A 12,888-nucleotide genomic window follows, 5' to 3' on the forward strand; every position below is an offset into this window, starting at 1 on the left:
GTCACCCTATCCCAGTGCTTAACTAACACAGCGAAATCAAGAGTTCCTTGGAAGTTCTGGGAACCAATAAAGAATCAACACAATATTGTAGACAGTAAGAGTTTTATCTCAACCCCAGTGGTGCACAAAGGCAAATCTGAACCACAATTCCATCACCAATTCACTGCCTGTGAGCAGCTGGAGCTGTGGCTGTGCTGGATTCACCGCTGGGTGAATCAGAACCACTATTGGTCTTGGCTATTTGCCTTAATCAGAACCACTATGCTGGGCTTGGGGAGTTCTGAATTTGTTCATGGGGAAAGTCCCAGACGAAAGAGTCAGAGAATTCCTTCAGGATTTGGCCCATCTCCTCCCATTTCCCACACCACTTAGGATTTTCCATACCTGGGTCTATTCCTGGGTCAGGGGTCTCATCAGCCCGTCTAGAAATCTCAGCCCTCCTTCTGGAGAAGCTGCAGATTGTATAGAGGAAGCTTACCAGATTGAATACCAGAAAGATGGTCTCTTTTACATTCAGGGGAAACTGAACTTTCTCCAATAGTGATGTAACAGATTCAGAGGAGAAGAAGGAAAGCACAGGCTGAAAAGCCCTCCACCTGCTCCTCCTCTAACAAACTGGATGCATAACCATAGCCATGAATTCATACCTGGAGCAGACTCCAGCATGTTTATAAACTTCTTACAAGTCATTACCACCAAGCCCAGCAGTATAGCTATTCTGGTCACTGCCCCTTTGCTGTAAAAACTATGTATTAGGGACAATACTAGAGCTATTTCTGGATAAGAAAATAAACCTAGGGACCATAGAGATATTAAGATCTCAAAGAAACCCTAGGGACCAGAAATTCATTCAAGCCTTCACCCCAAGAGACATTATGAATTCAAAAAGCATGGCTATTAACTGCTTTATATGAACACAGAGTAATGGCAACCAAAATGCACTCAAAACAGGGTTTTTTCCACTTCTCTTCGAGGAATCCTTCCCGAACCGGTTGCGGGGAGGGGCCGTGTGGGTTTGCTTTCTGGAGGGGCCCCCTTTTGGAGGTTTTCTCCCAAATTTGCCATAAACCAGAACAAAATTTGGCGAATCAGAACCACAATTCCATCACCGATTCACTGTCCGTGAGCGGTGGGAGCTGTGGCTGCGCTGCCCCGCTGGGTGGCGCCCCAAGGCCGGCACGGCGCCCCAAGGCCCCGAATCCTTTGCCGGGAATGTTTTCCATGTTTGATGCCCAGGCACAGCTCAGGCCTTGTAAGGAGCGACTCACGGGGCAGCTCATCAGGGTTTAACTCTCACTTTGGATAGTTTCAGTGTCTCTTGATCCAAGCGTTGTCGGAGTATCCAGGGCAAATCCTGTATTGCTCTCGGTGACGTTCACTGCTGGAGCTGATGTTTTGACATGGCCAAAAGCAGGTTTCTAATGTAACTGCTGTGGCAGAACATGATTCTGCTTTTATAGAGCAGAACTTCCAAATTCTGACTCTTTCTTTGGAAAATTTGGAATTTGGAAATTAGAAGGGCATATAGAAGGCCACTACACAAGTCAACTTTTATCAGAGCAGAACTTCCAAATTCTGACTCTTTCTTTGGAAAATTTGGAAATTAGAAGGGCATATAGAAGGCCACTATACAAGTCAACTTTTGTCAGAGCAGAACTTCCAAATTATGACTCTTTCTTTGGAAAACTTGGAATTTGGAAATTCTGCTCTATAAAAGCAGAATCGTGTTCTGCCACAGCAGTTACATTAGAAACTTGCTTTTCGTCATTTCAAAACATCAGCTCTAGCAGTGAACGTCACCGAGAGCAATACAGGAAAAAGTCAGATTAAACAAAATGTTTCTCACAAACACAAACCCATCAGTTCTGAACACTTCTTTTGATTAATTTCTTGCCCTTCATTAAAGTTTCCAGATACCACTTGATGCTTTTTGTTGCTGTAGTACCTGGCCACTGGTGCCATCACCTCGGTCTACACATCCCCTTCTCCCTTCCCTTGATGTCACAAGCACCTCCTTCCAGCCACTCTGGGTTTCACTGCTGGGTACAAATCTGCAGTGGTTTTTGGAAGGGCCCCTGTGACTTTGCCTTCCTCAGCTCCTATAGCCATCATTCCTTGAGAGCCACCCTGCCTTAACTGCATGCTTGTCCTGTTCTCCAACCACAATTTTCATGTTTGCACCAAAAACTCCCACCCAAAGTTTGTGACAATCCCCATTGTGGGCATATAGAATGCCACTTTACAATACAAGTCAACTTTTGTCAGGCAAGATCACAGCTCACTTCGTTATAGCCAATTAAATTTTTTCCTTATTTGTTCTGTCAGTCAGGCAGTTCCTTTCTTGGAACAAAGTGTAGTGTTTGCCTCCACAGCTTACCCTGTCGGTGCCAGGTGCCCATGCAATATAAAAAGCAGCTTTTTATGCCTGTCATACTCCTTCAGGAGCTCTGTTCTCTTGGTGGCTCATTTGAGCACAAGATCTCATAGCTGTGCCATGCAGTTAAACCCTCCCATGAGAGCAGCAAGTCACAACCTCATTATTCTCATGTTTGGCACTACTCCTGACACAGAGCAACATATTTTCTTACACTATTTGGAATCTGGCTGAGGTACCAAAAGTTGTTTTGGTGGCTGAACCTGACAGAGGCAACTGAGCCCCCCCAGATGAGCAGAGATGTTTGGTGATAGTTAAAGGGGTTGGCTGATCCTCAGCAGGACAACAAACGTGCCATGCCTGAATCCTGACAGGACTGCTTACACTCAACCTATGTGAGAGCTTCTGGCTTTCCCTGAGAGGATTTCCAAGTATTTACTACAAAATGCCTTTGAATGCATTTATTTATCCAAATATCCTCTAATGGTGGATGCTGCCACATCTGTGAACAGCTCTGGAGGTTTGCCAGAGCTTTCCCAGAAAGATACATCAGAAGGGCATTAATAGTGAACCAAGATGTCAGAAAGATATAAATTGAAAATATATTCTTATCCTCACTCACTCTAAACCATTTTCATGCATGTAAAGAAAAAAAGCTTATTAAGCCACTGAATAGCAAACAGCAACAAAATCTAAACTAAATTAAAAACTAAGTATGAAAATAATATTCATTGTTGACTAGATGTAACAATACTGATTTTAGGAAGAAAGAAATAAGCTGCTTTTGGTATCTCTGTCCTGCATTACCCAGCCAGAGAACATAAAGTAACCAAAAGAAAATATATACTTGTGTGTATTTGCAGGTATATATATTTAATTGCTGCAATATAGTTAGAACCAACAAGCATGCATTTAATGCAGAACATATAAGACTGGTCTGCATTTTAAGGTGTATGTATTTTAAGCCTGTTGTGATGGAAGCAAATTCATAAATCATGAGATTCTGCAAATAATTGACATTTGGATTGGTTCACAACATAATAATTTTAGTGTCTGACAAGATCAAAAAAGTGAAATTTAACATCCATCTGTAGACAGACAACTCAATAAATGCATGTCCAGACCCACCTGAAATATTCCACTCCAAGAAGATTCAAAGAAAATTATAGTGACTGCAAAAGAGCTGCAGAGTGAGACATTCAGGTAAGAGGCTGTGGGGGTTTAAGGTTTGTCACTACTTGTACAAAGGCTGCACCATAACTCACTTTGGTTTGGAACCCAGTCTGCAGTGCTAAAACACAAAGGCAGACTGGGAGTGAGACATGAACACCTGGGCTGCATGTCTGCAGGGGCAGAGGTTTGACAGCTCAAACCAAGCAGTGACCAGCCTGACAGGAGGGCAGGCAGCTCAAGAAGTGTAATCATGTATAAAAGTAGCATAATTTTCAGTTACAGATTTATTACAGAATCAACACTTGATCCTGTTCTCATAAAAGTCTATATTACAAAACTCCAGAGATGACTCATCTACTAATGTGGATATTTTTCTTGCCTTTCAGCCCTCCAGACTGATGCACATTTGCCAAGCTGTTATTGCCTTGGAATACACAGCTGAGAGGGAGCACAAGCACTCTCCTTCCAAGGGAAGTTTGAGAAATTCTACACCTGGACTTTGTTGAATCTGCTCTATCTCTGTGTGCTGCTTGCAGCTACATTAGCCATGATGTCAAAAGCTGTTAGGAAATATTTAGTATTTTAGCATGAAATTTCATACCTGAATAATCAAAACTAGATTGCCAACAGTCTTTCTTCACCTTTGTAGGCAGAACTACATGTGTGAGCATTAGTTGATAATTTGAGTCTTTGTCCATATCTGCCAGACTAACAATCTTTATAGTAGTCCACTACTACCAAAAACTTCAAGAAAACCAGTAGGACCAGCTGATCCACTATACACTTAATTGGAAAATATCTGTTAGGAGGATTCTCATTCTGTGAGTTTCAATAAATGCTGGTTTTAGTCACCACATCCTTTTTTTTACCTCCTCACCCTGAATTTCTTTCTAAAATGCTCTCTTTCTTATTGCCTGAGTAATAGCACAAAACCCAGGGTGGATTCACTGGAACATATTCTAGCATGGTGATAGCAGCAAATAAAATTTAAAAAGTATAAAACCTACTATTTCAATATTACTGACAAAGCTCTGTATAGATTCCTACTTCCTGGAATGCAGATGATGCTTTTGGTTGGGCAGGGAAGCCAGTTCAGACTCTTCTCCTTCATCTTTTAAATCAGGAAACAAACTGCAGCTTTACAAAAAAGTTCTTGGGGTGCTTACCTAGATAACTTATCTCCCAGGTGACATTCTCCTTGGTTGTATCCCTATAATTCTGTCCCAAAAAGTATAGCAGAAGAAATTACAGTTCCAGCACATAATCACAGAGCAGAAAAAGATGAAGACACTTCAATTCTATTAACTGCTCCCTTCTTCTTCTGTGGGAAAACAGAAAGAAAAGCAAAGACCTCCTTTGCAAATGAGAATATTTTGCATTAATATCAGACAAAGGAGAAAGCTACACATTGCAGGAACAGAGCTGCCTCTTCCAGCTGAGATTTAGTCAAGCACAGAGCAGCTCATGGAGGTCAAGAGAAGTGAGGAATTGTAGTAACTGTGCACCAAAGATACTATTTCACCAACCAGTTTATCTGCTTTGGCCTTTACCATTATTTAAAGCTTATCTTTATTGGTACAGCTGATAAGAGAATTTCTTGCATTTTGGGATTCTGGATGCTTCTGACACAATTATAGAAGAAAAGGGCTGTGACATCTGCTTGGATTCTGGAAGAAAACAGTGGAATTAAATGTCTATTTAACCTGTGTTTGACCTTTATACCACAGTGAAACATTCATCCCCAGAAGAATCATTAGTTGACCACTGCAGTCTTCACTGTGATACACCAGAGTCCTTTTCATTAAGACAACAGCAAAGGAGGCAGAAACCATTTATTATGAGACATGACAAACAGAAAAGCACTGACAGAACAGAAATGGAGGCCTTTCCCTATGAGGCCTCTCTCTTTCCAGCCTCACTACCTCCAGACTGAAAGGGAAGAACTGCAGTGAACACAGTATTTTAATCACTACAGAGAATGTTAAGGTCAGGGTTAACTAAGAATTAGAATAAACATTGATTTAAATTAAAAATAGTCTAATTAAGTATTGAGAATGTCTTTATTTCCCAGAAGTAAATCCTGCACAAAGATTTACTGTCACTCTCAGTGCTTCCAGCAAGGCACAGTGAAGCTGTGCTCACCCTTTTGGGAAGGGTAGGTCCATGAATTCACTAAAGCCATGCTTCATTCACAGCACTGGGAAACAAATTCTGACAGCAACAAAAGAAACTTGGTCATTTTTAAGCACTAACCCCAGGATGTTGATTTTTATGATAGTTATCATGCAAATTTTTTGAAGTTTTTAAAGTTATAGTGCAATTTAGATAGGGAATTAGGATTAAAATACCTCTATTGCATCATTGATAGGTACCCACCTTAGGCAGAGGGCAGCTCCCAGTTGAACAACAAGAGAACAAATGGAGAAAGTAGCTAAAGTCACTCTTTCCTGGGCATCTTCTGTTTGATTTTAATCCAACAGAGTTTTAAAAAGTCTGTAAAAATCTTTACCAGTCAAATATCTACTTTTAATGAAGTAAAATACAAAAAAAAAAAGTATTAAAAAATAGAAAAAAAAAGAACATGGAGAAAAATCATCTATCAGTTATATAGTAAGAAAAGGGAAAAAAGAGTTGGGAAGAACTCCTTTCTCTGCTACTAACTTCCTTTGCTAAAGCTAAGGGACCTCAAGCCTGCAGTCCTAAAGCAAATGGCACCATAAATAATTTAAAGGGAGAAAGAAAACAATAAACAGTAAAACTTTGAAACACTTGCACAGTTCTACTTAACATCTGATTCATGTTAACTAATGTACAAGATGTTTTCAGGCCTCAGCACTTGGTTCTCAAAGCTCTGGTTTGAATACAGTGTTCTTCACAAAATTTAAAACCAGAGTAATAAAATTATTATATGAATAATTTATTAATTACTTAGCAATATTACAGTAAAAGTATAGACATTAAACTTCTTTCTATTAATTTCATTCACAATCTCCTTCAATTGACTCTTGATACCAGAAATTTTACCTGCTCTGAAGATGGTCCCAGGATGTTCTACATGTAAGATGCTGAAGTATATGAATAAACTTGGCCTTTCTGTTTTTCCTGGAGTCATGCAAATGTTGGCATTTGCACACTTCACACACTTTTGAGAAAGTATAAGAACACAGAATCTCAGGCTGCTAATAAAAGAGTTTTATTGTCATTATTTTAGAAGCTACTTTTGCTTAAAACAAGCTCAGTACCAATGGAAGAACTATTATCTCTTTATTCCTATGAGCCAGCAAGCAGCAAAGTCTCCTTGCCATACTTCAAAGTAGCTTTTTGGATACTGTTCATAATAGAGCATTAATATCAACTTCAGCTGATACATTTGCTTGAAAAAAAAAAGTGTCAGGAGATTTATTATTGTAAATCCTGAAGTTAAATGAAGCTAAGAAGAGGCTTTGTTTCAATGTTCAAAATGGTTGCAGGAATTAACTGGCAGTGATGGAAGAACTGCAATAAATCAGTTTGCTAAACTATCAAAAGAAAAAACAAAAAAACTTTATCTTCCAAAAAGCCTTATGTCAATAGAATGTCTTCTGACTTAGTTCATTAAAATGTTTCCTTAAGAAATTATTTAAAAGTACAGAATAAGGACAGTGTAAATCAACAAAGTGATTAATCTGTTCAAGAAGCCAAATATAACTGAAGCCACCTGTGTTTTCACTGCCTCCATTCCCCCTCCCCCTTTTCTCCTCCTCCAACAAGTTGTGAGCCCTGACAGAAACCAAAGCAGTCCTGCACAGCCCCACACTGACATCACCAGACTCCCCAGGTGCCAGCTCTTCATCCCTTTTGTCCTTCCACCTGTTTCCACCACAGACCTGCCTGCTGCTCCACAGCCCAGCTTTCCCCTGGCCTGCAGGTGAAATTCATTTCAGTTCCTTTGCATAATATAAGAATTGTGCTTATATAATTTTCTACTAGAGGCAAATATTATATTTTATGATACCAGTCTAGCCCATTGATGGCTGGACTTGCACTATCTTAAGCTATTTTGCCTCCCTGAGGGGACTAATCCTCACGTAACATCTCTAAGTGCATCCACATTAAGGGATTTGGCCCTTGAGCTGTGCAGTGCAGGTCGTGCTGCTCATGCTCTCCTTGTGCAGGTTACATCTGAATTCCCTGCTCCCTCCATCTCTGGGCAGTTCTATCCAATCCCTCCCTGGCTGCACACATATTTCCTTCCCTTTTGTGCACTGCACTAATTTTGTACTTGCAAAGGCACCAGAATGTGTCAGGTACAAATATGAGAATATCTCAAAGAACTGCAAGTTTACTGCTCCAGGAAAAAATTGACTTTCTTGCCAAGCCCTTTATATATCTCATAATCAACAATTTCCAGCCACAATTTGAGGTAAGAGGCATCAACTGGGATGCATTTTGCAAAATTAATTTTTGGGATATATTTTATAAAATGTGAGCAAAATAAAGAATTTAGCCAGTTAAACGGAAAAACAACTTTTAAAGTGTAATTCTTTATTTTAAACCAAGTATGTCTGTTCTTTTAAAAACACCCCTATCTAAAATAAAATGTGAAATAAGGGCAGCCCACACGCCATGGAATCCAGCATCACAAAGTACAGAATATACCAGTAGTTCAGGCTTGCTGCAGAAATTTCAGAGAAAGTCAAAACACTGAACTGGTGGGTGTAACTGAGTAAGTGGCTGGAAATAGCATGTGGAGTGCTGAACCAGCTCCTTCCAGCAGAGCTTCATCTGCAGGTGCAGAAAGAAATTTCTTCATCTGAGTTTATTCAACAAGTCCATTTTGATGCCGGGTTCATTAAGAGATGGAAAGCAAACATGGATTTGGAAAAGGAAGGCAGTTTGATTTTTCCCTTTCCAAACTTTGTGCAAAATCAAGGTGTGGGATGCTTAGCTCTAACTTGTGGGAGGATGAGATCTGATGATATGAATATCTTGGAAGTGGGGGGAGCTAAAACCAAATTTTCATTTCTGATTTTTAATGATTCCTTTGTGCATTTTAACAGAATCCCATCAAATGTAACTTAACAGAAAGAAGCAGTTAAAATCTCACAGCATCTAATAAAGAAAATAATACTTGATGGATTAAAGAACAAAATCAGAAGTTTGAAAATATATGTTCACATATCCTAAGTCAATGACTTCAGTCCTACTCACTGTCAGAAAGTAATTTCATGCCAAGCACATGGAATCTGCTATTTAAGAACGTAATTAAAAATTATAAATACAAAATAAATTATGTAAATTTGTATTTCCAGCTTGCCATTTTAAATGATGAATCAAGTATTTAACTCTCTTGTTTAAGCCAACAACAGAAAAAGGAAGTATTGAAAACAGTATTTTAACTTCTGGCATCAAATTTACATACAAATAACCATTCTTGAGTAGTGTCCTTGTTTCTTCAAGAAAGAATTCTGATGTTTATTTTCTTCCATGCCAGCATGCCAGCATTTCAGAAAAGGCAAATCAATTATGACCTGCCTCATATTTCAATCCTTGTGTTTGTTCCAAGGACTGAACACTGACACAGCAGTGGATCTCATGACTGCTTTCCATCAGGTATATTAAACTGATTGTCAATTAGGTCAGGCTTTCAGGTTGCAGAGCAAAGCTGTCTTACACTCCATCCTTTAGAAATATGAATTAGAAAATAGCAACTTTCATTTTAGTTTAACCCTCCCCATAATTATGTTGGATTTAAGACAGTCTTTCATCATTAATTTCTGTTGCTTTTGTTTGCAGATTTATTTTGATGATGTTTTTTAACTAATAATAAGGAAAGAAATTGAATTCTGAGGAAATCATGTCCATGTTGTGTAAAGTGAACACCTCCCAGGGGTCATTTTACCCTCTCCTACCACTAATGACCAGGCCTGTCTGTTTCCCAGGTGAAAATGTTATCAGTTTAAGTAATAGTTTAAGCTTATACAAATAAAGTTTGGAACAAAGTCAGTTTGGTTTACCCAGCTCTGAAACAGCACCTTTCTGCCAAAAGCCTGAATCAACACCTCCATAAGAATCCATAAGGATTTCCTGCACTTCCAGAGACTATTTTACCACAACCATTCCTGTCAAGCCTGATTCATAGCAGAAATCTTACCCAAAAGTCAGGTCAAAACACTTGGTTTAGGTGTCACCCTTATTCTACATCTACATCTGCTCTCCTTAGCTCAAACAATCATGGTCCATGCTTCATGCCACAACTAAAGCCTTTATCTGTGGTCAGTGACCTAGAGGGAATACTGCTGGATTTATTAAGAAATGACAGACAGACACATGGTGAGGTTTGAACATTAGGGTCACTGTGGTTTCATTTATCAGGGAATGTAAGTCAGGACTAGCTCCTATTTCTGGCTCCAGGGCTTGCTCTGGTATCTTGGGTAGGAAAATTTAGCACCATGCACTGCCATGAATGTCCATGCTGACTACTGGGGCTGGTGGGGAAGAATGGAGATCCTTACCTGTACAGGAGATCATCAGGGATTAGTGTTAACACAGCAGGAGCTGATTTGAGCTGGAGAAGCTGAGCACTGCAACCACACAAATCAGTGTCAGTGTTTTCATCATGCCCTGCATAGGAACAAATTCTGAAGAAGGTGAGCACTGCTACCACACAATTCAGTGTCAGTATTTTCATTGTGCCCTGCATAGGAACAAATTCTGAAGAAGCTGAGCACTGCAACCACACAAGTCAGTGTCAGTGTTTTCATCATGCCCTGCACAGAGGCAGGTTCTGAAGAGATGCATTACAGCAGCTGCAGCAATTCCTGTGCCAGGCTTCTCCCTGTTTGCCATGCCACTGATTCACTGGTCCATGTTTTTCCAGGAAATCACACTTCTTCACACACACACCCACTTCCAGTGAAACGTGAGCCCAGCAGCATCTGAGTAACAGTTAAACTTTTGAACCTGTTCTGTAGGAGTAGCCTTGAACTCAGCACAAATACTTGAGCCCAGACTGATGTGCTCAGTCCAAGTTTAGTCCCCACTTTATTTATAGGTGAACAAAACAGCTTTTAGTCTTTGTTGTGCTCTTATTCAAGCCAGCAAGGAGCTATGAATCAAACAAAAAATACCATGAATTGCTACCTCCTGTTTCCCAATTCCTCTCTTCACAAGGAGTTTTCAGAGCACTTTTCTTTATGATGCATATCCATGGTAATGGCCAACTTTCACCTCTACATACAATACATGAAGAAATAACTTAGATTTTATTATTCACAAGTAAACTCAGTCAAAGCTTATTCAAAAAAGAGATTCCTTAGAGCAAACTACTTATGTATCAATAAAAGCACAGCAAAAGCAAGTGCTAGGGGAGAGACAGGAACACAGAACTGCTCAGCAAACTGATATTATTTCCTGGTGACAACTTGGATCTGGAATATAAGCCTTTAAAACACTCAGCCTTTACTGTTTACTAGATATAAACTGCAAGAAACCCAAGCCTGCAAATGTTCAAAAGGACAAATAAATGGTCCCTTTTTGCCTAACAGGAACTGGTTTTAAGCCTAAAAACTGATACTTCACAATGCTACCATTTAAAATGTCCCTTCAAATGACTCCAGCCTGTAAAATTAGAGGAGCCTTGCAGGACATGTTACAGGGAGCTGTGTCTATCTTACCATCAGCTTTTTGAGTTTGCCAGGAAGCTGAAGTAGGGGAGCAGATGATGTTAACAGTGTGAATGCACCTGGAAGACTCTACAGAACACAAACAATCTATCAGTGTAATCTGTGATTTGTGTTGTGAAGGAGGAACTGGGGAGAAAGTCAAAGAAAAGATTTCATATTCAAGAAAAGTAAGATGCTGAATGTGAAGCTTTGGTCCTTTTTAAGGTGACAGAAAAAGTGCCAGGATTTCCTATTCTAATAATGAGATGAATTATTATGATAATATAGCCTTGCCAAGGGAAAGATTAATGCAGTAAGGACCACAGCAAATGGCTGTCAGAGCTGAACAGTCATTATACCAGAAATGGTCTCAAAAAAGAGAAAGTAATCTAAATTCTTATTGCCCTTCCACTCAATGCAGAGATGGGAGAAATGGCTGCAGAGAGGCTGCATGCCAGGGACAGTAAAACAAATTCAAAAAACCAATCTCACCTATCTGGAGATCTTTTCCTCAAATGTGGTGCATGTTGCCTCAACAAACAGAAGGACAAGGTGTTTGTGCATAGGCAGTACAGAAAGTAGATATTAACAGAATAAAAAATCACTTCATCTAGCAGGGAAAGGCTTTCCAGACAGCCTGGTGTGTTTAAGGACAGGCAACATGAGATGCAAGCCAACAGAGCTCCCCTCTGCTGTGGCACAGCAGCTCCATTTTCATGATGGGATTCCACAGAGTCTTCACTGTGCAAGGAAACACTGAACGAGTTCGTGCCTCAGCCACACACCTGCCCTCACACCGTGGCCATGCTGGACACTTTGCAGCTGCACACCAGGAGATTTCACAGAGAAGTGTCAGAGCACTTCAAACTGCCAGTGTTCCCCATAGTGACACACACTACTTTTATAAACCAGGGTTGAATTTGTTGCCAGAAAAAAGGAATCCAGGTCATTTGTGACAGCATACACCAAATCCTTTCTTTTCCAACCTACAGGCTCCTATGTTCTTTACAAGGAAAATCGTGCACAAAGTAGAGGAGACCACAGAAAACTTCATTTCTTAAGTCAGGTAATTGCCACTGAGTGACCTCATGGTGAACAATACAGAATGATTTTGATTAACAGAATGTAATAGAAATAGAGTTGTTTCATATAACCTTTCAGTCTTCAGTGCTGTAGTTAGGTCCTCTATTAATAGAACTGTCAGAAAGTGTACTCATGCCTGAACTGACATCAGGTACAGAAAGTTGAGTGAGTGAATCTAGTGCTGGCTTAGCTGACATTGTGAACAAAGCCTACTTTTTATTCCTGAAAGAGAAATACCATCCACAATAGTGTCACTTCCCATCAACACGCCTGAATTCCAATCTGGGGAACTGTCTCTTAGCATAATAAGTTTACAAAATGCACTTGCACATGATAGCCTTCTATGGAAAGATTGTTTTTTAAGATTGAATGAACCTGACTCAAGCAATACAAAACACAAATACAAAATACATTTAGGAATTAGAGTCAACCTACAAAGGAGAAAGGCTTTCACAAAGACTTTCTTTTTGGCTAAGGACACCCTTATGAGATGAATTTCAGTAATGGTATCATACACTATGGGATGTCCTCTGTCATCCCAGTTTAATCATTGAAAAGGACACAGATTTAATCAGAATTGGAAGAATATCTGGGAATAGCATTCTGATTAATTGT

At 39.7% G+C, this 12,888-nt stretch overlaps 1 protein-coding gene across 1 annotated transcript in view; it reads right to left on the reverse strand.

The window, feature by feature from the left end:
- Positions 1-4,758, reverse strand: part of LOC131566480 (protein spinster homolog 3-like) — a 30,590-nt gene extending 25,832 nt beyond the window's left edge. Inside the window, exon 1 of the mRNA XM_058817796.1 lies at positions 4,714-4,758. The gene's annotated coding sequence lies outside the window, so the exon portion shown is untranslated. The remainder of the gene's footprint in view (positions 1-4,713) is intronic.
- Positions 4,759-12,888: the final 8,130 nt, after the last annotated feature.

This window comes from Ammospiza caudacuta, chromosome 20 (genome assembly GCF_027887145.1).
Source record: "Ammospiza caudacuta isolate bAmmCau1 chromosome 20, bAmmCau1.pri, whole genome shotgun sequence".
Classification (NCBI taxonomy): domain Eukaryota; kingdom Metazoa; phylum Chordata; class Aves; order Passeriformes; family Passerellidae; genus Ammospiza; species Ammospiza caudacuta.